Source organism: Phoca vitulina, unplaced genomic scaffold, assembly GCF_004348235.1.
Source record: "Phoca vitulina isolate PV1807 unplaced genomic scaffold, GSC_HSeal_1.0 scaffold4, whole genome shotgun sequence".
NCBI classification, from domain to species: Eukaryota; Metazoa; Chordata; class Mammalia; order Carnivora; family Phocidae; genus Phoca; species Phoca vitulina.
This window is the reverse complement of record NW_022589707.1, coordinates 45,456,989-45,479,535: the sequence shown is the minus strand read 5'-3', so window position 1 is coordinate 45,479,535 and position 22,547 is coordinate 45,456,989. Positions and strand designations below refer to the sequence as shown.

Below are 22,547 nucleotides of genomic sequence, written 5' to 3'. Positions count from 1 at the left end.
GGCCAGCCGCTTGATTTTGTTTGCCTTTTCCTGCCGAATCAACAATGCTTAATTGGCCTATTCATCTAGAAATGATCATTTTGAGGGCTTTATAAATTGTGTCCTACGTTCCCTTAACATGAGGCTCAGGCATGGGCTTAGCCATCGCCTAGACAGCCTCTTGCCCAGCATGGGGGCTCACGGAGGGGGGATCCCTAGGACTTAAGCCAGGGTGTCTGAGAAAGGTGGAGGGAAGCCCTTTTTACAGTTCTACCGGGAGACATAGACTGTAAATTCATGCTGCTTGCTACAAACTCAGAAAGCTCTTGAACATTTGCATTTGCTTATGAAACATGGTTTTGACTTGATCAAATGAAAAACGATGTGAACCCTGCCCACGGGTTACTCATCCCAGCAGCGAAGGCTCAGAGAGGCTGAGATTCTATTATCATGGAAGCCCCAGTAGACCTCAGGCTCTTCTTCTCTGAATTTAAATAAGCCTGGTGCCTTTGCATTTGTCCTCACAGGTCGTGTTTTTGAATGTGACAGAATCATCTTGGAGGCTCTGCTCTGGGCCCTCTGTCAGAGGGGGGGTGATGCCAGTTGAGGAGGTCCAGCTCCCTAAACCACGGGTCAGCAAACTATAGCCCATGACCACATCCAGCCCGCCTCTTTGTTTTTTAAATCAGGTTTTACCAGAACTCAGCCATGCCCGTTCATTATGGATCATCTACGGCTGTTTTTACACTACCGTGAGGAAGTTGAGTAGTTGCAGCAGAAACCACGTGGCCTGCACAGCCTACAGTATTTTCTGTACGGTTCTCTATAGAAGAAGTTTGCTGACCCCTGCCCTGCTGCATGGCCCCTTTTCCAGACCTCACTGGAATGCTTGGTAGAGGGCAAGATGGAGGAGGAAGCACGACCCAAGGTCCCCTTTCCCCTCCCTGTGCCCAGGGACCTCCCTTTTCACATGTCTCCTCAATCCTACCACAGGACTCACGAAGTTTTGTTCTTCTGTTATCTTCGACCCTCAGGTTCACAGAGGAGAATGGATTCTTTTCTTCAGTCTGTGGCACAACGTCCTTGGTCTATGCCAGGTCCTTCCTTGTTTATTTTACTTTATTTCATTTACCCCTTCATCTTCAGCCCCCCATTCTTTCTTCCCAGAGGTACATCACTCTAAAGTGTTTGATATGCATGTACCCTTAGAAAATGTGTCATGTCATCGTTTGCATGTGTTTTTAATGTACATAAATGAGTAGCATTCTCTAAATCTTGTTTTACTTCATTCTTTTTCACTGAAAACCATTTTCATTCAACACCGCGTATTTAAGACTCATCTATGGTTCTTGTATACACCTAGTTCAATGTTTCTAATTACATCTCAAAGTTTTTTGGGAAAAAGGACAATAGATTCTTTTCTCAAGAGGTAGGGAACCACAGTGTATGAGTTCTTCATAATGGGGCGCCTGGGTGGCTCAGTCGTTAAGCATCTGCCTTCGGCTCAGGTCATGATCCAAGCCCCGCATCGGGCTCCCTGCTCCACGGGAAGCCTGCTTCTCCCTCCCCCACTCCCCCTGCTTGTGTTCCCTCTCTCACTGCCTCACTCTCTGTCAAATAAATAAAATCCTAAAAAAAAAAAAAAAGTTGTGACATAGTGTCTCCCCAGAGAAGATACAATTTTTATAAAGAGTTTGCCACACATAAAACACAATAGGATTTATATTAATCAATAGGATCCCCGAATTGTTTAAAAACATTGGTGTCAAATATAGTTTTAAGGTAGTATTTCTGATAAGCATTCAGCATATTCTCCACTAACCACTCCCCTCCTCCAATATATCCCTACAAGCTAATTTGTGGCCACTTATTTCCAAATATACATTGTCTGTATTGGGTTCTGAATGAAGGCAACCAAGGTTTGGGGTTTCTCAGAAGATAGAAATTTGGGTAGGCCTATCTCTGAAGAGGCAAGAAAGAGCTAGAACACCTTAGTCCCCTGACAGCTGCTGGATCAGCTCCACTACACCCTAACTGTTAGAAAAACCTACCAGGACCTTAGTTCCTGCTTGCATTCCTACATCATGCACTGTCAGGTTCACAAGCCTTCCCAACCCTCAGGCTCCCCAACCTCTCAGCAGGTAGAGGGTTGAGGAGCAGAGAATCTCTGCAATTTGCCAGGTAAATGCTGTTCAATGTTTTCCATTAGACTCAAGAGAAGAGTATTCAGCTTTAACCAATCATTATTCCCACAAAATATTATAAATAGTTTCTTGGCCAAAGCTTTTAATCTCAACTATCATGTGCATTCATACTTCCATGTTGCTTTTTATATTGTTAAAAAAAAACTATGTTTTTTGACATTTGATACGTTTCCAATTTGAGAGTAAGCAATAAATGGTAGACTAAAACTAGGAATTTGCATGTATGTTTACAGTAATGTTTGAATTATAATGATGTTAATGCTATCAGGCTCCTAATAGAGTTCCAGAAAGCTTTTGTGGAGTACCTAATGGACCATTCAAATTACTATTATTTGCCCACCTCCCAATTTTAGGGCATCCCTACTTTGCATTTTGGGCAGTATCTTGAGAAGAAACAGTGGTGAATTAAAACAGGGACTGATCTACTGCAGGACATGATGGAGTGATCTGTTTCACTGGCCCAGAGAGGTGAGGCTCTATGGAGGATGGTGCAAGGGATGCAGCACAGGGCTTCAGCACAAACACAACTGTCTCCTAACTTGTCCCAGTGGGGCCCAGTCCAACGCCAATGGCAGTTCTGATAATTAAAGAAGGGTTCTTGATGGACCATAATTCACTGCTTGTGTAGCCAATAAATACCTCCTTCAACTCAATTTCCTAAACTTGTAAATGGAATGGAGGACCTGTAGTTCAGCTCATGGTTGATTTTTCTTTATCTGAACAATGTTCCCCCCACTAAAAAGCACACACACACACACACACACACACACACACACACACACACAGACACCAGGCTTGTCAGAATAGAATAACTCAGGCCAAGTCTCTGCCTTTCTATTTATGAATCTGACTTCTGTCCATACACATCTCAGCATTGCAGATAGATAAGTAATCTTTCCCATCTGCAATTAACAAAGGTTAAAAATACCTCTCTGAGGTTTAATCTGGGAAGAGCTCTACTTCTAGTTTATAGCCAAGGAGATTACACACTAATTAAATTGAAGTGCCCATGAGGATTAAAGCAAGAAATTCCATGGAAGGAACAGTCTAGAATGCATCAATGAGGAAAGTGCGAAAAATAAAATTTTGTTAAAAGTATTTTTTTAGGGTAAATAGTTACAACAATGAAGATTTTTACACAGGAGATGACTATCTTATTAATCCTAATTAGGTATCTTTTTTTCTTCTTCTTTTTCTTAACCTTGAGCAAGAGCCTGCTTCAATCCCATGTAGCATCCAAGCACTTTTTTTTTTTTTTTTAAAGATTTTATTTATTTATTTGACAGAGAGAGAGCGAGAGAGCGAGAGAGGGAACACAAGCAGGGGGAGTGGCAGAGGGAGAAGCAGGCTTCCCGCGGAGCAGAGAGCCCGATGCGGGGCTCGATCCCAGGACCCTGGGATCATGACCTGAGCTGAAGGCAGACGCTTAACGACTGAGCCACCCAGGCGCCCCCCAAGCACTTTTTAAACACTTCAGCAGTCAGTTATCAGTGCTTCTGCTCAGCTGTTGGTCTGCTAAGAAATCTTCCTTTTTTTCTGCCTCTATCCCCAACACACGTTACACAGTTTAAACTTCTGTGACAGTGCCTAACGATCTTCGTTCCACTATTTGTCATCTTCCCACCCACATTCAAAAGACACAAAATGTCAACTGTCACTTCTTTTTTTTAAGAAAACCAAGAAAATTATAACTTCTCCTGTCAGCTGGGCCTAATGAACAACAAATTTTTTAAAACTTAAATGATGGGCACAAAGGAAGTACCAAGTGGCATTTATGAACAAACTACACATAGAATATGCTAAATTTTATAATTAAAAAATACACAGAATCTATAATTATCTCAAGATAACAATTTTAATTTAAAAATTCTTAACTTATGAGTCAGAACTTTCATAAAGTTAAAGATATAAATATATAAGCTCAACGTTTTTCACATTAGCTTTTAAAAATGTATTTACTGAATTCATGATATCTATACATTAACACGTTTTCTAAAGGAAATAATAAGCCACACTACTTCCCCATTACCTGACACTTTTAGATTTTGAATTGCAAAGAGTCTCTAAAAATTTTCAAGGCTGTATTATATGCCGAAAGATTAGCCTCGATTGGGAGGCAATATGAGAGAGAATAAAACATTTCTCTTTGTGCCCACTGACACTGCTTAGGATACTAAGCCACTAGGCTGTCCTGTTGTCCTTCTCTATCTCTCCACATTCTGTCCTGTGTACACCCTGAGCCCTAGGTTTTCCTGTCATTATGGAACTCTGTGCAGAAAAATAAAATCTCTGTCTGAAATTCTTGGGCAGAAGATGGTTAGAATAATGCTTGGAGTGGGGTGTAGAGGAAAAGTTTCTTTAGCATTGACTGCTTCAAAGGAAATGCTTCTTGACTCTAATTTAACCTTAACTCTTAAGGGGTATTAGCTGGTAACTTTTATCAGACTCCCAGCTGAGGTAGGGCCCAAATGGCAGGAGAATTCAGAACCCATATTGAATTTATAAGAATATTTCCTTTTGATATTCCTTATAAAGATTATTTGCTTGCAGATATGGTAATACAAAGGCTGTGGTTGGAAACAAGCTCTACATCAGAATAATGTAATGGATTCTACTTCCTTTAGAAAGCAATGTTTTTAATGCCATTAATATCTGAAGACTAAGTTACCTTCAAAGTTGCTAGAATGTAAGCTTCTAGAGGGCAGGGATTCTAATCTGTTTGGTCTTTAACCTGTCCCAAGAGATCAGAATAGTGTTTGCACATGTCACGTGCTCAATAAACATTTGTTGATTAAATGAAGTTAAGGGTGCCTGGGTGGCTCAGTTGGTTGGGCAACTGCCTTCGGCTCAGGTCATGGTCCTGGAGTCCCGGGATTGAGTCCCGCATCAGGCTCCCTGCTTCTCCCTCTGACCCTCCCCCTTCCCATGTGCTCTCTCTCGCTCTCTCTCAAATAAATAAATAAATAAAATCTTTAAAAATAAAATAAAATGAAGTTAAAAGATAGAGGTCAGCTGGGTGTTTTAGGAGTCTGTATTTCAAAAGGGGGGTAATGAAGCAGTTAGAATTGACTGTGCAAAGAGATGCCATTGGTTCCTGATAGATATTAATAGAGATGACAGGGTTCGACAGGGTTTACTTTCCAAAAGGGTTAGATTTTCCTTTTAAGTGTAACTGACTCACAGAAATGCTGGCTGGCAAAGGAGAGATTATAGAAGCAAAAGCAGAAACATTTTAATCTGCATGTCTGAACTTCTCTAATTCTAAAATTCAATTAACAGTGGGCTTCTCCCAACTTGTAGAAAATAAAGTTAGGGAATACTGCACGTCCAACTGTGAGTTTTCCTTCACAAACTTTTTCTTAAAAACTGTTCTTATCAACTACAAGTTGCTTATATAAGAAACTAGCATTCCGTGGCTTGGTTTTTTCCTTCACGGTGCTTGGCCTAAGTCAGTATGACACGTACATTCCACCACGTGAACATATCTAAGAACCATTCTAGAGCTACTTCTGCATTGTCATGACACTCACAGCCTAAAGATAAGGGTCCTGGCATATAGCCCCCTTTCAGCCACAAGTAAACTATGATCTTTGAAAAGTCAGGGTCTCTCCATATCTTAACTTTATCATCTCTAAAGTGAGTTTAAACCCATCAACCACCAGAAGCCAGAAGGCAGGGGGAATTTTGGTGTAGTACAAATCAGCCTCTCTACTGAGATGCAGAGCCAGGTGGGGTAATGGGGAGACCATATGTGGAAAGGCAAATGGAAACTATCTACCATTCCAATATCTTAACAACTACTTTATATCCAACACACTATCGAGGACAATGATGGGCTCATGGTAGATAATGCTTACAAACTTGAAATTTTTTTTTGCCTGGTATCTTAAAGCAGAAGTCAGGATCAAGCTTGTGAACCACCTATCTTACCTACAGCTTCCAACAGTTAATATGGACACCCAGTTATAGACACATCCTTGCCATGACAGACGATCATTTTGCCTTTCCAACAATCATAAGGACCATACCATCATCCTCCCCCCTCCATCAATGCACAGGGTCAATAAACAGGTAACTGTTGAAGCTGGATGATGGGTACATAGTCTCTCTGCTTTCATGTATATTTGAAATTTTCCCTAATAAAAAGTTTATAAAAATAAAATAAAGCTCCCCCACTGACCATGTGAAGGAAGGGACAATCCACAGCCTTATAAACCCATCTGTTTTTTGCATTGGGTAATGAATTTGGAATTTATGGGTATTTGTTATTGGATTTTTTTTTAGTTATACAATTAGTTCTGTAATGACTAATGCTTAAGGCATTTTCTATGTCAATGATATATAAACAAATTATATTATAGGTAATTTTATGTGGTGATTTTAAGTTGTGCCTCTTATTTGGTGAGTACACAAAATAACATTTAGATAGCATTTAAATACCTCCTATAATTACACTGAAAAAAAAAAATTCTTCCCCAGTGTTACTGAAATCAGTTGCAAATTTTGCTTCCAGATACATAAAGTACTAGAAAAGTAGCCAAAAAGAGACATGGACTCAACATGCTGCCAAAAATAATAATAGAACTTTAAATGTTAAGCAGTTTTTTAAAAAGCTCTTCTCTGGAACAAAATGCATTTACTCAAGTTGTTTTTCCCCTCCATCCTCCTGCTTCTCATTATAGATGTGCCTTTCCGGCTGACTTCCCAGTTGGTGGGCCCAGTCCTACTGAGTCAGCCAGTTGCTGCTGTTGGTGTGGATGTGTGGATCTGGTGGAAGCCAAGATGGGGAGTGGGATGGGGATGAGTGCTCTGGGACATTTTAAATTGGAAAAAAAATTGGGCAGGAATACTGAGTTGCCATCATGAGGGCAAGTTGATTGCCCTTTATCTTCTTGTAGGTGCCATGAAATGGTTGAGGCCATTGGCCATTGGCCTCTTTGCTTTGTTTCCTTGGTGAAAACTGAGAAGATCAAGGATTGTCCTCTGTTTGGCATCATGTTCCTCCACACACAACTTATTACCAGTGGTTTTATAGGTCATGCCAGGGGGAATGCACAAGAGTTCATTTTTCCATCATCACTTAGAAAGCTTATCATGACATTTCATTCCCAGCCATACTTCTATGTCTGGTTGTCCCTATTCATGTGCTCAAAGGAAAACTGACAAGGGTATCGAGACACAATTTTGGGTGTAATGATTTCCCTGGTCCAAGTTTAGTCTGGATCCTTGAGATCCTCAGCTAGTGTCAACCACTTTATGCAGAAGGCCAGTCACTGCTTTCCTTTAGGGAAATGTCCTGAAGTCAAGTTGGATTTCAGTCAGTTTCCCCAGTTTGAAGAAGAGTCATTTAATGCCACAACCTCCAAGCAGTGAACGTTAGTGCCCACTTTTTGAAACTTTAATAATAAAATATTAAATGAAATGAGGCAATGTATATAAAGCCCATAGCACAATGCCCAACACATTGCTAAAGTCAGTAAATGTTAGCTCTTACTGATGATTATCCTTGACATAAACATGGCAAACTTTGTTCTAAATTGCTTATTCATTCAGTTAGCCAACAATCATTGAGCCCCCACTATGTGGGAAGCATTGTTGTTGGTTAACAGAGATGTCCTGCTGTATAAGTGGGGCCAGGTCCCTGCTCTCAACCATACATGCTATAGGAGGGAAGCCAGACAATAAATTATTAAGCTAAATAATTTAAATTAATAGTTGCCATGAGTAAAGTAAAACAAGACCAAGAGCTAGAGAGTGACGAAGGAGAATGGGATGAGGAGGGAGGTTGACACTAGAGAGAAGAAGAAATACTTCTCCAAGGATGAAACATGGATGAGAAGATGGAGTCTGCTAGGTGGTAAGTTCAGAGGTGGAGCATCACAGGTGGAAGGAACAGCAAGAGCAAAGGCTTTGAAGTGTGTCCCATCACAACATGGTGCTGCATTACCATATGCCATGGATGCAAAGCAACGTTCCTCTTTGTGGTCATGTTAACCACTTCGATTTCCAAGGCATCTAAGTACTCAACCTATAACCAGAATAAACTGCCACCAGGAGAGGTGTTCTTTAGTGAGACTAACCCACTTTTACAGATGGTGTAGAAATTTTAGTTTAACTGTGAGATTTTAGTTTAGCACGAGAAGTTTAGTTTAAGCATGAGAACTGACTTCTTGACTCAATATTGCTTGATGCTCCTATTGCACATTTCACTGGGAGAACCAGCCTTTGATTTTGGGACCAGGCCCATGACTCACTGCTACTCAAATTCATAGATCTAAGAACCAGATCATAAGATGGGATGGCTCCTGCTCTGCCAGTGACTGGCTGTAGGCTCTTGATTTGGTCCTTTAGACTTGCTATGAATTAGTTTATCTATGAAACAAGAGGGATGGGTTAGACCGGTGTATCTAAAACTTTAATGTGCCTTCTGGCCCTGGGGATTTTGTCACATGCAGACTCTGATTCAATGGTCTGGGGTGGGGCCCGAAGTTCTACGCTTCTAACCAGCTCCCAGGTGATGCTGATGCTGCTGGTCCTCTGGACCACCCTCCTGAGTAGGAGGAGTTTAAATGATTTCGAAAGTGCCTTCCAGCTCTAAATCTATGGCTCTGTGTTCTAGGTTTACTATGATTTGAACTGCAAGCCCTTGATAGAATCTTTATCACCTAAATATCTGTGATCACCAAGATACAGGTGATCTTCCTGCAATACCCAACTGGTGCTTCCTTCTGGTTATCCAAGACTCACATGTCAAGGCCGCTGACTCACATCAGCTACCTCCTACTGTAACACCTATGCAGTTTAGGGCAGAGACCAGTGAAACTCCTTATCACTTATCCAATCCAATATGATGAATTGAGGAAGCTTCGATTTCCTAAGTGTGCCAACATTCAGGCTGGAATGGAATGGTTAGTTTCCCAGAGTAAGCAATAATAAAGGAGCATACTATTTCAATTTACATTATTAATTAATAAATGCAAGCCTTGGTTAAGATGTTTTTAAAAGTACACAAAATTCCATATAGTACTGGAAATTCAATGAAGGATGTTATTGCTGATTTTTACCCTTAATTACCCCAGCAGGGTTTCACCTTGAGGGGGTTATTAGGCAGGTAAGCAAAACAAAACAAAACAACCCCTAGATTCTTACAACTGAAAGATTCCTCAACTCTCCTCGGGAAGATCAGTTGCCAACTTGGCTCTTTATCTCTGAAAGAGGAGGCTGAGATGGGTGATTTTCCAGGGCTTGTCAGAAGATCGATCTCTAATGGGCAATGTGAGGGGGAAGCATGCAGATATAACTCAAGAAATTACTAGCTCTTTTTAAAGACACTGCTCCACTATTTACGACAAGGTAAAATAGGGGAAGATAAAGTAAAGGGAAGAAAGGGGGCATAATGGCATGTGTTGTAATGGTGACAATGATGGCTTACATTTGAATGTTGCCTCAACGTTTTCCATATGTTTTCAGCAAGTGACTGGTTATCACCATTGTATGTGCTAAGAGAGCTACAAATTGATAACTAGAGAAACCAGGGTCTGAACTCAGATCTTTCATCCATCTGTAATTTTCCGTATGTTGCTCATGCTCCAATTACAGAATATTAACCCAGTCTTTGCAAATGCTCCCAAGCTCACAGAGCACGGCACACAGAGGAAGAATAAGAATCTGTCCAGTTCTGTTGGCTCTCAGCGTGACATCCTCCACTGCCAACCCCAGGACTTGTAATTGCCTTTTTGGCTAATTAGGACAAAAATCTACACTTCTCATCAGATGTACTCCCCTGTAAAGAGTCCCCTAGGGATAGACTGAGCCTCACCAGGATGTCAGTAAATGCCATGATGGAATTAACTGACATTTCATTCATCCCTCAGTGTTTCCTCTCCCAGACATCAGTCTAAGGGATCACGGTGTCATGGGGCATCCATCAAAAGAGAAGCAAACAAATGAACAAGGACTTATTCTCCCTAATCCTTCTCAGGCTATTCTGGGAACTCCCTGGTATACAGCTGGTCATTTCAGAAAAGATGCTATAAATACTGGTCAGTTGGCTCCTGAATTTTCAATCGGCCTTTATATATTTTTATTTTCTATGGAGGAATACTTCGTACCTGAAGTTGATGAGCATACATTTCCAAACAGATGATATCACCAAACACTTCTCACTGAGAAGCCAATTCTTTTAGAAAGAGCTAATAGGAAACAAATAGCAGATGACACTGAACACACCTCTTGGCCAAGAATTGAAATCAGTTCAGGGCAACAAGAAGAAAGGGAAGTATTTTTATAACCGTGATTTCTACCCATTGTGGGCCCTTTATATGATTCACAGGAGCCACAACAAATATTTAGAAATGATCATGATACATAGATAGGCAACAATATTACCCGACAGCAAAGACTGGGTTACCATTGCTTTTATTGATTTCCCAGATACAGCAGGCACTTGTAACTTACAATTATGTCCACAGGTGGGAGTCTCTGTTAGTGCTATTATACATTTTAAAAATTGATTTCAACCTAAATGGACCAGACCAAATCACAGGCCAATCTCCTACATGACACACGGTTGAATATCCCAGTTCCAGATACAATGGAAAGCCAAACATCAGTAGAAACATCCAGGATTTATTTCCTTATATAGCTTTCTTCTCATTTTTAACCAGTCCTTTGTTTTCACAACGGGCATGCTAGCTTTCACAATGGGCATGCTAAATTGAACTGAGGCCCTGGCAGGTATTAAACTGGCCACACCCTCTGGCCCATTGTCTTCTCCCCATCCGGATGGTTGGGCCTCAGCTGAGGAAAAGGGTGACTATGGAGAGCTTCCTTATGGTGGTGGGATTCTCCAAGGAATCCCAGACTCAGGCTGCCTGTGGGTCAGCCCTGCCACACCTATACTTGGGGATAATGAGAAGCAGATGTTTCCAGCCACTTTTTCCCTCTGGCCAGGGGTGTCTAGGAGGTGGGCGGCAAGTTGGAGGTACTGCACAGAGTCCCCTGTGGCTGTCAAGCGAGAGCTTGTGTGAGGGGAAGAAGCCCTTCTCACCACGCTAGATCCATCCTCTATAGGCCAGACAGGGCATCAGAGCCGATGGCTGGTTTTAGACGGTCCTCAGTCCATTGTTACAACCAAGACAGGGAGGCCAGAAGTCTTGAAAAGGAGCACCGTTCCCTCTTGCTGCTACTTCTCTGGGGAGCTATCTTTACAGTTAGAGCCAGATCAAATGGGGCTGAGCCAGAGTGTGAGGGCAGCTCTGAAGGAACGGTGAGGAGAGGGCTTCCCTCATCTTCTGATGACTCAAAACTTGAAGGTGACGACAACCTCACATGTTTCTGCTGGGACCCCAACTGGAGTTTCTGACCACTTCCTATCCTATTTTGTTGAGGTTAGAGAGAGCAGGTATGGGAGGACTGGGTGGTATGGGGTGGGGTGGGGGATGTGCTGTATGGCAGAAGTATGGGAAATGTTCTGGCAAGGTTGCAACCTTGAGAAAAACACAGAGGACCCACCATTTGGACCAGGCACCCTGTTTCCTTACCCCCGAAGCTTTCTTCTCCTCATTCTCTTAAAGGACATCAATTACTTGTTAGTAGCTAATATAGGGATCTGGGTTCCCACAGCTGTCCCCTCTCCAGATGGCCAATGGGCATTGATGACCCCAGCAAAGCCTCAAAGCAAGGGAATCATGCTATCAGAAGACTGTACTCCCATTGAAAGGACCTAGGTTCCCTTCCCTGGCCTCACACTCTGGCTCAGCCCCATTTGATCTGGCTCTGACTGTAAAGATATGTCCCCAGAGAAGTAGCAGCAAGAGGGAACGGTGCTCCTTTTCAAGACTTCTGGCCTCCCTGTCTTGGTTGTAACAATGGACTGAGGACCGTCTAAAACCAGCCATCGGCTCTGATGCCCTGTCTGGCCTATAGAGGATGGATCTAGCGTGGTGAGAAGGGCTTCTTCCCCTCACACAAGCTCTCGCTTGACAGCCACAGGGGACTCTGTGCAGTACCTCCAACTTGCCGCCCACCTCCTAGACGCCCCTGGCCAGAGGGAAAAAGTGGCTGGAAACATCTGCAGTCAGCCTTCTGGAACTGAAGCGACTGTGAAGGAATTCTGCTGCAATCCTTCACCTGGCCCGGGTGTAGACGGCTGACTCTTAGAAATGGAACTCACCATCAAGCACGAGTCAAAGACGAGACTCTTGGCCCAGAAAGATCTGATGACCCATTAGAGTTCTTTCAGGCATCTCGTGGCCCTCATGCCCTATTTTTTAGTTCCTCCCCTGGGTTAGCTTGGGTAACCCAGAAAGGAGCTGAGAGATGTAAATAATACTTCTGACAGTGGAGATCCGGGGCCCGGTCAGCAGGGAGGGGTGTGATTAACTCCAGGCTGACCCAGCGATGGCAGGAAGGCCAGCGGGCATCTATCTGCAAGGACTGCAGTGACTCCCTAGAGAGGAGCGGGAGGGACAGAAGAGGGAAGAGCTGTGGTGAGAGCTGCCGCCGGAACACTGGAACCACCTCCCCGCCCCCACACCCACCCGGCCTTCCGCTCCGCATGCCTGTGTCTGGAGACAGGCAGTTCGGTAGAGCCAGCTCCTGGGTGACAGAAACAGGGCGCCGTCGGGCTTTTCCTGTGTTTGGGAAAGGAGGGACTAACTGTCATTGCCAACTGAGTTTCATTTCCATAAACATTCGTTGAGCTCCTGTGAAATCCCAGGCACTGTGATCAGAGATAAGGCAGAAATGAGAGAGAAACCATCTCTGTCCCCAGTTGTTGGTGCAGAGCTGTGTAAGATGTCACCCGAGATCCCTGTAGTCGCCACTGTTCTGTCACGAAGGAGGAGCAAGCAGTGGTCTGAGCTGTGCAACAGAGAGCCCAGCTCAGGCACGGTCCAGAAGCCCGCTGAGGTGGGAGCACAGCCCCACCCCGGTCAGGCACGACCAGGGGACCCAGGGCATCCAGGGCTGCGCTGATGGTTACGTTAGCAGTCAGTTAACAAGTAGGCGCCTCGGATACGTCAGTGAACAAGACAGTGCACCGAACAGGCAAAAAACTTTGCCTTGGGGGAGGGGGGGTTACCTTCTTGGGTGAGAAGAAACTTCATAAGTAATAGTTATAACATGAATTAAATTATGTGTGTTAGAAGATGTAGGTAGGGACGCCTGGGTGGCTCAGTCGGTTAAGCGTCTGCCTTCAGCTCAGTCATGATCCCAGCATCCTGGGATCGAGTCCCGCATCGGGCTCCCTGCTCAGTGCGGAGCCTGCTTCTCCCTCTGCCTGCCGCTCCCCCTGCTTGTGCTCACTCTCTCTTTGACAAATAAATAAAATCTTCTTAAAAATTTTTTTAAAAAGATGTATGTATGGAAAGAAAAAAGCAGAGTAGTGCAAGGGGATCAGAGGTGTGGCAAGCTAAAAACAAGGTGCTCAGAGTAGGTCTTTGAGAAGGTAACATCCGAGCAAGGACTGGAAGGGAGTGAGATCCACTCAAGTAGATGTTGAGGATCCTGAGCATAAACCCTGGACCCTCCTCCATGTGAGCCCAGCAGGCCAGCAAGGGCCGCTGCAAAAGGCCCCCCTCTGCAAAGTGAGGACCTAGAAAGTGGGCTCTGTACACTCTTCTCCTTGTATGTCCTGCTCTTAGAGGGCCTGATACTTAGTAAATATTCAATTACAATCTGGTGATGAGGCACATTCTGGAACAGCCTCTCAGGCTTGCTCTGGTTAGGGCCTCTTTCCTGGGCTCAACAGCCCCTGGTAGAACTCTGAACACAGATAAATCAATAGCACACAGTTACAACAAGAGAGGACATTGAACAAGGCCTCAAAAATAACTTCCCAGCTTCCTACTCTTGGATTACTGTCGCTGCCTAAGTGCACAAGTAGGATGATGTTCCTCAAACTCCATCAACTAAGCATTTTGTTAAGTTTTCTAAAATGCTGACTTTACGATTGTTACAGAATCTGGCGAGAAGTCTAGGTCTTCATAACAACGCGGGGTAACAATGGATGATTCTGGCTCCCCCCCATCAGACGCATCTTCCACGCCTCCTCAGATGCTCTCTGCCTTACCTGTGTCCCAGAGGTCTGGGTGCTTGTCTGCTGCGGCAGCCGTCATGGAGAGCGACCGTGTGCGGGCAGCGGGCACCCGGGGGACAGGTGCCCAGAGTTGCCACAATCTCCGGATTCCGGGAAGCCCTGTGCCACGGGGCACAAGATCTGTATCACAACCTGGCCAGGTGTTACAAAGCGAAGTTCAGGGGACTGGAGGGAGGGAGCAGGTAATTATGGGTTCCTCCCTCTCATGGCCTGTTCCAAGAATAAAGAACACGTAGCACATAAATGTTGAAAGAGTAAGAATTCTGCTTGCCTCTCTGGACGTGTGCCCCCAAATGTATTGTTCTAGGTGTTGGATGTAGCCATCAAATTTCAAGATGAAGTCCTACCCACAAGACCCAACACTTCAACTCTTTCAACAATAATGTAAGACACTCAGGTTCCTCCCAGGGAAAAAGACCGTATGATTTTACTTACTCCTGGAGTCTGTTTTAAAATGCACACCTCTCGCTGGCCCTCCACCTCCCTCTCCCCGTAGGAAATGAACAATGAATGGAACTACTTGAAGTTATAGGCACTCGCTGACAAAAAGCTACACCATAAGGCATTAATTGCCATTGTGTGTGCGTGCGTGTGCACGCATGTTCTTTCCCCAAAAGCCAGCTAATGCTTTTAGGCTCTGCTTTGAAAATTTTTTTTTAACTCAGATAATTTTCCAGGATTTTATTCAGCTGAATTCATCCAATGCCCTTTGTTTTTCCCATTGTGGAGCAGCAGAGGCAATTTTCAGAACGACTCCAGAGAGATTATTTCTCTAATGTGTTTCTTCCTGGAGACCTGTTTGCCTCCTTATGAGCTGAATGTACTTCCTTCGCCCATGATAGAAGTTGGCAAGAGGGACTGCCTGTTTTTTTTTTCACAACAAAATGATAGGAAACCTACTTCTTACAACACATCCCCTTTACTTGGTGCAGGTTCCTGGATTCAGGTGTTTGAATTGGACGAGGAATGATTTTTCGTGAAGTTCCGATGCCTTGAGGCTTACCAGGGCACTCCTGTGGTTCTGGCCTAGACTCAATAAATATTTCTTTGTAGAGCAGAAGAGGAGGAAATAACTCTTTGCTCAGAGAGCATCTACTTTTGCAGGCCTCTGGGGGCTGATTGTGAAGTTCTGTTATAGGAGCATCTCATGCTAGGCAAGCTGGCTTTTGGAGAGAAACTAAGGATAAAGGCTGTGTAGAGAGATCTTCAGAGAAGAATTCTGTGCTGACTTTCAGCACTCCATGGATGCTCCCCACTCCACCACATTTTAGGGTTCTCTCCTTTGCACAAAGAATAAATGTAAAACTCCTTAGACTGGCATCCAAAATTCTTTGCAAAAATCACTGCCAATCATTTCTCTGCCTTTAATTCCCTCCCCTGAGCCATGCTTGTCCATAAGCAGTGAAGCTGTCCCAGAGCAGACTCCATATCTGCCACCCCAAACCCACCTTCCATTTGCCCAAATCTGACCCTTTCCTTATGGAGATCCCACCCACCTTTCCAGGCTTACATTAAAGGGCATCTCCTCCAGGAAGCCTTCTCAGATATCCCTTCCTAATTGGAATTCATTTTCTCCCTCCACACTCTGTGCCTCTATTTCATGGACCTTACTAGAAGTATGGGTCCATGGTGCAGCAGATGTTTGGGGTAATTAGGAAAAACTAGGGCAAATCACATAAAGGCATTTTGAATTTCACATCCCTTTTCATTGGGGGGTGTGTGTGCCATGCTTGTGTAAATGAAGGGAAGTAGGCAAGGCTGGTGGGTTTGAAGGGGACAAAGTGTTCTAGAATATTCCAGCAGATCTGGGGATGAGGTCTCCATGGGAGAGCCAGAGAAGAGGGCCAAGTTTTTAAAATCCAGCGTATGGAACAAGAGCTGAAATCTGCACCTGTGTTGGCGGGATGCTTGCTGAACAGCTGTAGAGAGAAGCTGCCTTCCATAGGAAGTGCTGCCCCAAATCCTCTGTGTCTCTGGGATCAAGACCAAAAGATTGAGGTGGCAAGAGTTAAGAGGGCTAGAGTACTTATCACAGACAGCATGATGGCTCTGGCCTTTGCACCCGAGAGCATCGGCTCTGAGCATCTGGAGAGCAGGGATCAAGCCTTACTCATCTTGAACCTTCTACCTATTGGCACTCAATAAGTAATGGTCATAAAATTGAATTAAATTAAATGAGCCCTGGTAAAGGTTCCTATCCTAATGGTGTTTCCATAAGAAAATTAGACTCACTTTTATATAGCTTTAAAAAATCTTATTTAGCCTGAATCAGCTTCAAGGAGGAAAATGCTACTTTCAAATAGGTATGCTTGTCTGGAAATATAAAACCATCCAGTAGAAAGGGCCTTCATCTGAAACATCGTCTAAGCTCTAAGCAATTCAGTCTATTTTTGGTCCAATAGCATCAGATATCTTCTGTGTACTCTTTGCTTCGAAATGTCGACTCTTTCTCAAATGTTAAAAAAAAATTCTGATACAGCAGATTCCTGTCCGTTTTATAATTGAGGGAAAATAAAAGTATACACACACACACAGAAAGAATAATATTCATGCCACCCAAAGATAAATGCTTTGTCACCATTTTGGTGAAGGACTTTCAACCTTGCCCCCAGTATCTCTGGACCTCACTTAGGATCCAGTAATGAAGGTGTGCAGAGCCCAACCCCAGGCTGGGCTGACATCCCTTCTGTTTGGTCACTGTGTATGTCTTACCTTAGATGTCACCCTACTTTCTCTTTCTCGGTTCTCCCGCACCATTTTAGGTTCTCACACTATCTGCTTTCTCTTCTTTCCCTATTAAATCTGCTCTCAGGAAAAGCTATAACTCACACACTCTGAAGTATAAATGGCAGATAACCCATTTCGGCAGTATTCGCATTTAATTAGAGGTGAAAGCTTTAATTTAAATGAAAGAACTACATCCCCAATTCTAAGCTATAGAGCCCTGATAAAACACTTCCTTAATGTTTTCTCCAAAGGCAGGTTCAGGTTTTGATATCCTGAAAAGCCAGCCTTATTCTTTTCTTTATTATTTATATTTATTTATAAATTAACATAAACCTAAGTTTACAGTTATTATATATTATTTTCTTTAATCTTTACAACACTCCTTATTCTTTGTTTTTTCTTAAGAAACCGTGATCGAGTCAAAACTATAAATATAAAATTAGGCATAAAAGCATATTTATCTAGAAGAAAGCCATGCAAGTGAGGTGCTCTAAAGTTCAATCCTCAGGAGCTTGATGGTAAACTCACTTCTCATTTCTTCACTGATCCTTACCCTCCAGTGAAAGTGCTAAGGTAAGTACCATCAGCCCCATGGTACAGATAAGGAAGCTGAGGCCCAGAGAAGTCACACAGTTAACAAATAGAACCGTGCACGGATAGATCCTGGAGGCTCCCACACTAATAAAATGAAGGCAAGAGGACTTAACCCATGTGTTAGAAACAAGAAAACCTTTGTAGATGAGACCCAAATCCGGATCTCCTGGCTCCAAGCCTGCCGCCGGAGCCATCTCACTGAACGGAGGCTTTCCTCACATCTGCTCAACCTTTGTCCAATGCTGTTTCCCCCAGCCCTGGTGTGGATTGACCCCTAAAAAGGAAAAAAAAATAAATAGAGGTACTATTGTTGCAGATTTGGCCTTTTCGTATATTCAAGCATGGTGAAAACAAAACTAAGAGGATCATCTCAATATATAATGAGAAAAATATGGATAGGTCACATTTCTTGTGATAAGAGTGCCCAGAAGATCTCCATGCCAAATTTGTGGGAAGTAAATTATAGGGCAAAGAGAGCACTCAGTATTTCAAGGAACTCTATAATAAAACCTTCAGTTAAAAATTAAAAGAATTCTTGTCAATCAAAGCATAACATTCTAATTTCTCTTTTGACAGCTTGAATGTTCATACCCAGGGCTTTCTGAAGGTAGAGCACAATTATGCACACTAAGGAAATGTTGGAATTTGGACAGGCTTGTGTGGTGGACAGGAATCAAACCCAAGATATGGTTTGGATTCGTTCAACAATAAGAAAGGCTTTAAACACTATGAAAATACATGTCAGTCCTGCTGGTTCTGTTTCCATCTCAACCATGTGAATGATATTGTCAATAGGGTTTCCTGTCCTAACTTTTTTTTAGAGAGGGGATTGTGGAGGGGCAGAGGGAGAGAGAATCTTGAGCAGGCTCCACACCCAGCAAGAGCCCGTCACAGGGCTGGATCTCACGACCCTGAGATCGTGACCTGAGCCAAAATCAAGAGTCAGCCGCTTAACCAGCTGAGCCACCCAGGAGCCCCTCCTGTCCTACCTTTAAAAGACAATTATTCTATTTTCTTAGAAACTCTGCTAGATTCATTGCAGTCATGGCCAAATTGTCTACACCTCCCTGGGTCCGTGAACCTCTGCACTATTGCTCTGCACTCCTTTCCTTCAGAGGCAGAGTCTCCTTTCCCACGTCTGGAGTATGAACTGCTCTTGTGACTGCTTGAGCCAACAGGATGCCTGGGTCTCAGGAGGCCTTTCATGCTTCCATTCACAATCTTGGCCCCTGGGAATGCAGTGTCAACAATCCCGGGCCAGCCTGCTGGAGAAGGAGAGACCTGCGATCCAGTAGCCCCTACCCTACGCACCCCCTTCCTCCGCTGGCAGCCACCCCGCACCAGCCAGCTCCAAACCAACCCACCAGCGCCACGAGAAAGCCTGGTTGTCATCATGTGAACCTGGCCTTGACCACAAGGACCACCCAGGTGATTAGACTTATAAGCCAAATAATTACTGTTTTAAGGCATTAAGTTTTAGGGTGGTTTGTTTTCACAACTAACTGACATAGAAATCGATCACGACAAAAAATTAGCTACTTTGACAGCATTTTCTGCTTAAACAACAACTGAAATTTTAGCACTGGTGGTTGATATCCCATCCTTCATCCACTTTAATGTCATGGACAGACCCATGAACTGTGTCTAGCCTGAGCTTAAATAATTCTACACTATGAATATATTCACATGGAGTCCCTGACACACACGTTTGGCAAGATCATTGCTCTGGAAGTCAATACAAAACAGGGAAAGCAGAGTTTTCAGAACAAAGTGAACTTTTTTTGATGAATAGATCTGGCCACACACTCTAAAGATTCAGTGATTTCTCTTCTGGCATCTGATCAAATAACTAAGACTTTTTAGATAGGCTGTGATTATTCACAAGAACAGGAGTTTGGCAGGCTGGCCCCCATTTTTGTAAATAAAGTTTTATTGGAACACAGTCACGTGCATTCATTAACATATTGTCTATGGCTGCTTTTGTGTGATGACAAAGTTGAGAAGTTGTGATAGAGACCCTATAGCTCACAAAACCTAAAATGTTTAGTATATGACCTTAAGAAAAAGTTTTCCAACCTCTACAAATTTTTTACAAGTTAATCTATTTAAATGGCCATTATTAAGATACTCAAAAATTACAAATGCTGGCTTGACCCAGCCTAACTAATCACATTGCGGGGGGAGAGAGTAAGAAAGGGAGGAAGGGGTGTCTGGGGGTATTGTCACACACACAAAATGTAGGCATGCGACCCTTGTTGGGTCTGTTGGATGGATTTCGCCCCACTAAGCCACGGTTAGGTTATGCAAATAGGTGAGCCAGTGGTCATCCAGGATTTACACAAAGTTAAGCTCCAGCGAGCTTTGCTCCTCTGTTTCTGATAGCCCAATCATTAATCATGTTCCTTAGGAGTCACCTGATTCCCCTGCCAGAACCAGTTACATTTCAGGGGTAGGAGAACTCTTGGGCAGGGGAGGTAGGCAGCTGGGCTTGACAGTTACCTTCCCGAACTTTGGCGTCCTGGGTTATGAAATGGCCACAGGTGGTCTCCGCTAGGCTGGACACTGTGGTTCTGAGCTGGAGCCAGCCAGTGGCAGTGGCACCGACGGGGCAGGCGTTCTGGTGGCTCGTGGGGCAGCTCCACCGGAGCAAATCCACGCTGCACAGACTTTCCTTAATCCCATCAGCCTGCTGACCCCAGCTGCTCAGCTTTTCAGCGGGGCCCTGAGCCTCAAACCCACATTACTGATGGGAGGAGGCACCTGCTGGTGCGCCACTCAGCAAAGTGGGCAGACGGCAAAATGGTGGTGCCCCCAGCATGTCCAAACCAGACACAGGAAACCTATCTGGCAGGAAGTGGTTCTGGACACCTAAGTTTAGCTGTGAAACGCCAGGTGGTAAGAATGCTGGTGCTTTAATTTTCTTCTTGTTTTTTTTTTTTTTTTTTAAGATTTTATTTATTTGAGAGAGAGAGAGAGAGAGAACTCGAGTGAAGGGAGGGCAGAGGCAGAGGGAGAAGCAGGCTCCCCGCTGAGCAGGGAGCCCAATGCGGGACTTGATCCCAGGATCAAGTTTAATGTCAAATATTTCGGGGGGCCCGGACGGTTTTAGTGGCTCAGGAGCAGGACTTGGCTAATGCCTTTTTAAGTTCCCCAAGTGTTTTCAGCGGCCAGCTCAGTTTGGGGTCCAGAGGCCTGTGGAAGCACAGCGAGTCCGGGCCTGACCTTGCTGGGCCTTACAGAAGGGGGAAGGGATCCATCGGTTACCTCTTGTCAGTAATGCTTTTCCCCCTCAAAGCCTATTTTTCTGTCTCTTTCCTTGATTGGTTAAGAGCCCGAACCGCCGCCGGCCTCCACATACACACACGCACGTGGGTTTCCTGCCTTCGCCTGGTCCCCAGGGGCACGCGGCACCTGCAGCTCCGGGGGCCGGCAGTGGGGGCTACTTGCTGGAGCCCAGCTCCAGGTCAAGGCGCACGCAAGGAGGGCTCCCCGCCGTGGGACATGCTCTCTTTCCTCTCAGCGCGGCTGGCCATTTGGAAACTGTCCAACATTGTAAGATAATTATCAAAACAATAGACCCCAAGCAAGTGGATGAGGTGAGAGGTTCCATCAGTCGCCAAGTTTCAGGTTCCAATTGTGGAGTTTCCCGTTTAGTGGATTCCTTACTCCTGTTCGCGCGGTGGGTTAATCAACAGCCGTGGCCACGGCCCATCAGAGAGAGAGCGAGGAAAGAGCACTTCCCTCTCGCTGCGCAGCTCTATACCTGGAGCCCTGTGCGATGGCAGAGCTCCAGAGACTGCAGAAAGCTGCCATGAACACAGTAAACGCAGTCTCGTACACAGACGGAGCCCTGCTACTTGGTGGCACCTGTTTTTGAAGCTACATATATTAGCAACCCACAATGAATCAGTCCTTTATTTTCAGGCCCCCAACACGAGCTCCTCTACTCCCAGGATGGCATTTGGTACTTTACCTGATGAGTTAATGAGCTTACCTCGTAAAAATAGCACACTTATCTATATTTACAGCCGAGAAATTTCTAGTGTTACCTTACATTTGGTGGCGGTGTTTAGCGCTTACTAGATGCCTTCAAGGATAAATAAATGCTAAATGGTATAGAGATATCCCTCCCGTTGCATACAGTTAGTCACCGACGGGGTAAAAAAACAAAACAAAACAAAACAAAAAAACACACAAGAATTCAAGGGAAACCGCCTGAGTGTGAGGCCCAACTCCAAGTTTTGAGTCTCTTTAGGCACATTTCTTAATCTCTCCAAGTTTGCTTCTGGAGCCAGGAACAACACCACTTCACGGAATGTGGCACAGAAATTAATGCTACCAGGTACTGTTTGCTCCCCTAGATTTCCCACCACCTTGGGGCTAGGCAGGTCATGTGACTAGTCGCAGCCAATGAAGTATGAGCGGAAATGACGTGTATGACTTCTGGCTGAGGTGAAAAGCCCGTGTGTGACCATCCCATCTCTCTCTTCCCTGGTCCAAGGGATGGAGAGGACCACATTTTTTTTCAGATGGTGCAGTTTACAAGATGGCTCAACTGGGTCCCTGAGTGACTCTGTGGAGCCGAGCACTCCCTTCCCTCTCCCCCTACTGTCATCTCCTCATGCCCCCTCACTGAGTAGATAGCATGAATAAGAAATCCTCTGTGTTGTGTTAAAGGATTTCTGAGTTACTTGCTCCATTCCTAATGGCCAGGGTTACTGTAAGGTAGCAAAATGTAGCAGCCAAGAGCGTGAGTTCTGGAACCGCACTGCCTTGATTTGAAGCTCAGCTTTATCATCCATGAGCTCTGTGATTGCTCTGAGCCTGTTTCTGTATTGAGACATGGAGGTAACTCCTCAGAAGACTGTTATAAATACCCGTCAATAGATATAAAACCCTTGAAACAGCACCTTACACATAGGAAGCCCTCAGTAGATATCAGC

The 22,547-nt window shown here is 44.3% G+C and overlaps 1 protein-coding gene across 3 annotated transcripts in view; it reads right to left on the bottom strand.

Annotated features, from left to right (window-relative positions):
- Positions 1-22,547, bottom strand: part of RAPGEF5 (Rap guanine nucleotide exchange factor 5) — a 508,053-nt gene that overhangs the window by 245,008 nt on the left and 240,498 nt on the right. The gene's annotated exons all lie outside the window — the stretch shown is intronic.